Source organism: Octodon degus, unplaced genomic scaffold, assembly GCF_000260255.1.
Source record: "Octodon degus isolate 3935 unplaced genomic scaffold, OctDeg1.0 scaffold00094, whole genome shotgun sequence".
Taxonomy (NCBI): domain Eukaryota; kingdom Metazoa; phylum Chordata; class Mammalia; order Rodentia; family Octodontidae; genus Octodon; species Octodon degus.
Genome location: NW_004524670.1, coordinates 8188750 through 8193049, shown reverse-complemented (window position 1 = coordinate 8193049; position 4300 = coordinate 8188750). Strand labels below are relative to the sequence as shown.

The following is a 4300-nucleotide window of genomic DNA, read 5'->3' as shown; positions in this document are numbered from 1 at the left end:
AAGAATGGCTTTTGTTATGGTCAGGTGCTCCATGGACAGTCTTATTTACCTTTTGAACCTTCCTTTCCATGAAGCCAGGAGAGATGTCTTCCGCACATGCTGAGTAGGTCTTTCTCAACGGTAGTGCTCTGTGAACCAAACCTTGTTGTACAGGAACGGGAGCATGGTGAAGATTCTGTAAAGAAGCCAAAACATATCATGAGGTATTTGGGTCTTACAGACCTTGTTCAAACTTTATGAGAACCAATGATCCCCCCAAATATACACCACTCTTTTCCCATTTGTTTACACTCTGTGTCATGGAGATAAGTACAATAAGATATTGTGCTATTGTACTGTTTCACTATGGAAGCCGTGATGTAGCCAATGGAGAGAATTCTACACCCATTTAATGGGTGAGTGACTCGGAGCACAAATATATGCTTTAAGAAAAAGGTGTTCAATTGAGTCAGTGGCCAGGTGATCATGACAAGGTACACCCTGACCACTGTCAGGAAAAGTTTGGGGTCAAACCATGTAACATAGGTCCAGTACCAGAAGTGAACTGCAGTAAGGCCCATTAGATCTTCTGGTGGTGATCTGATATCCTTAAAGCTTGTGCAGTGACTGATCCTCATCTTTAAAAGCCAACAGATGGTGATGCCCAGACAGGTGCTGCTGCTGCTGTTGCAGATCAGGATAATGTCCATCATGTAGATGATGGAAAGCTTGGTTGACTCCCAAGTAATACTGATTACGCAGTAGTGTCCATAGCTTTGGATCAATAAGTCCTTCATGGTGCATCCCAGAAATGTCCAAATGCAAATATGTCTGAATGGCAGATGATCCTCGCAAGTGACCACACGACAGTCCACTGCAGACTCTGACATCTGCTCCACTTGTGGTGGCCTGAAGATTTGAATCTAGCCAATAACATTATGAGTTTAAGTTGCTCAAAATTGAAGAGGAGGAGAGGGCTACAAGGAAAGCCATCATTTTGGCCCTAACCTTCTAAGGTCAATTAAGACTCAGGACATATGAGAACTTGTACTTTAACGTCATGTACCTTGGTAGTGTCCCAAATTTTCTAATCAAGAAGATTATGGGGCCAAAGAGGAAAGTGATCGATGATGTAGAGTGTGCCTAAGGAGAGTCACATGGTGAGAAAACACTTTCTCAGGCTTTCACAGAGAGCACATTGGCCAAGCAATGGCCGTGACTCATCCACATGGCTGACACTGACAAAGGTTCTACAATCTGAGGTACAGGATCTCAGGATAAATCCTGAGGGGATTTCACTGACCTTGTTAGACCCAAAAGCTACAACTCTTGTTGCATAGGTCCTGCTTTACCTTGGTCTTAACCATCCAGTAGAAAAGTATGAAGACGAAATATAGGAAGTAAAGCCATGCTGTTATGTTGAGCTGTGGGGGACTCAGGTAACTGACATTGCCAGTTAAACAGAAGACCCAATGCTATTATGGGCTACTGGACTCTTTTAGAATATTTTGCTGAGTTTACACACCTATAATATTCAAATAATGGAACTTAACAAAAAAAGGGTATGCAGATGAATGTCCATTTTGTATCTGTGTATTCAAAGTGGTTAGGATAGATATATAGTTACATTCTCTTAATGAATAGAGTGATTTGTTCTAATGGTGTTTGTAAATAGGATATCATGTCAGCATCTTGTACAGCAATTAACCACTAAGAAGAATGTGTGCAAGGTGTTAATTATTGAAACTGTCCTACCAAAAAAAAAAAAAAAAAAAAAAAATTGAAGAGGAGGAGGAAGTTCAGAAACAGGAAGTAGTGCAGGTACACTTAGCACAGAGAATACAATGAGAGACCTTGAATTTGGACAATACCTCAGGGCCGATGCTCCTGCCATTGTTTCCCAAGAAGCAAAAGTAAATAAATAAAATAGCAGACCCAGGAAATCTTTAAAACTCTAGGCCTGAGCACATCATGTTATAGCTCATAGCCTGATCTTCAGTATCCTTTTCCCTGCTTAATGAATGATTCACAAATATAAACTGTCTCTCATATGTATAATTTAATCAGAGAGAATTCTGGGATAGGCCTGACTGCTGAAGCCCTTGAAATACTTAGCATCCTGTCCATCTTACCCAGAGACCCAGTGAGAGGCACCTGGGCTGGATGTATGTTTTAAAATCCCAAAGCATAATTATCTTTGTGCTGTACTTTCTATTTTCCTGTTACCCCAACATGTCACCCTTTTTTTTTTTTTCTATTAGTATGGACTTTCCCCGAATACATCATCCCATTGTCTTTAATAAACGAAGTTGTTTTTGCTTTTACCATTGCATATACATTTGTAATTCTTTTTTTGTCATATGAAACAGCCTGGAATCTATTGAACTGTCAGAGCCACCCCTGGGGTATCATTCTGAGTCTAAAAATCATTGACTATGTGACTAGATGAGGTTGAGTAAATGGACCACTGAGGAAAACTAGCACACTGATGATAAGAAAGAAGAAAATACAGACAGGATACCTTTCTCAGACGTTGTCTTCTGGAACAGAGCCATCCCTGGTGAAGGCAGAGTACATGAGGCTGACCACAGAGCTAAGCAGGGTGATGGAGTTTGGCGGGCAGAAGAAGCTAACAGTGATGAGCTCAACTTGCTGCTCAGGATCCTCAGATTTGTATCTTGTAGCTCAGGTCAGCCTTGTTCAGGGTCTGGCCCACCGTGTGAACCATCGTGACCTACCACTAGCTCCTGCTGTGGCAGCTGTAGCCCCAGCCTGTAGAGAGGCTGACAAGCCAGGCAGAGCCCAACCTATTGTCTGTGTCCTTTGCCTCATCTCTGAGCACTTATCTCTTCCCTTCAGAGCCAGCCCTTCAGGGAAAATTCATCCCATCTCTCCTTTTGCAGTTCTCTCAACTCCTCTTTCATATTTTCCTTTCCTATGTTACATTTTTTCCTCCTCCAGCAAAGACGTATGATGCCAAGTCATTTCCAGGCAACCTCTGGCCCCCTTGAAGTCCACATGGGGTCTTTGTTTTTGGCTCTAATATATTTGGTACTTTCTTTTATTTATTTATTTATTTATTTTTATTAATTTTATTGAGAAGCAAATAGGAATGAACAGTTTCAAAACCAATTAGTAGGACAGTTTCAAGAACTAATACATTGTATATTGTTGTCTTCATCATGGTTATTCATAGTATAAGATGCAGACATGATATCCTGTCCAAACACCATTAGTACACATCTTTCTTCTCATTGAATTAAGAGAAAGGAGCTGTATATCTATCTTAACCATTTTGTATATACAGATTCAAAATGGTCCTTCATTTGTATCCCCTTTTATTTGGTACTTTCTCATCAACAACGTATGACAATCATTTGTTTATCTCTTCCCTAGTGTGTCTCTGCATAGGGCTTCCTGCCAAGATTATAATTTAATTAGTGATCAGTAGAGACCAATAGTACTTTTTAGATGCTGTTGTAATTTATTGTGCATGTGAGTTGAGAAAAAAATGCCGTGGACTGTGAATTTCTCTAATCTTGGGCCCTTTCTTAGCTAACTTTATATTCTTAGTGCATTTCCTCAGGACTGAGCTCAACGTGGGTCCTCTAGATCCTCATTCAATATTTGTTGAGTAAATGAGCCTAGAGTAAGAAAGAGGAAGTTTGTTGGGGCAAATATGAAGGCCTCGGAAGGGGAGGGGTTATTCCAGTTCCTGGCCACAACCAAGCATCTTTCCTTGGAAGCACCTCCCTGTACAGCATGACCAGGCTCATGATATTTATCTCCTATCCAGAAGATATTTAATCTGGGGATGTTTCCCCTCCATTTACACATTTCAACCTCACTGGTGCATCAATCACAAGTGGGCTATGCATGAGTGAGTTTGCGGAAAGAATGGAAGTTTCTTAGCTCTGTAGCTTATGGTGTAATACAATAATTAATAGAATAGTTTATTTAAGTAGGGAGGCAGAGGATTGTGGCTCTTAAAATTCTTTTTTCTTGCAGAGTTGGATTTAGTAGAAGACATTCCTATTATTCAAGGGAAAGCTCTTCAAGTAGCTTATATCCCTCACTATGTACACTATGCTAAGAAAAACCCTTGCAATACTAGCTGCGCTTATAGTGGAGTCTTTAGTTCTGAATGTACATCTGTCTCCTTCATATCTTTAAAACAGGTACCCTATCAATTCATTTTTGACACAATACAAATAATACAGCTCTTTCTCTGAATTCAGAGAAAAAGAAAGTATAGGTGTATTTTCTTTTTTTTTTTTTTTTTTTCAGTTTTTTAAGATAGGGTCTCTCTATGTAGTTCAGA

At 40.0% G+C, this 4300-nt stretch overlaps 1 pseudogene; it reads right to left on the bottom strand.

Moving 5' to 3' along the window:
• Nucleotides 1–227: 227 nt before the first annotated feature.
• LOC111818544 lies at nt 228–906 on the bottom strand (annotated as a pseudogene).
• Between the last annotated feature and the right edge of the window lie 3394 nt (nt 907–4300).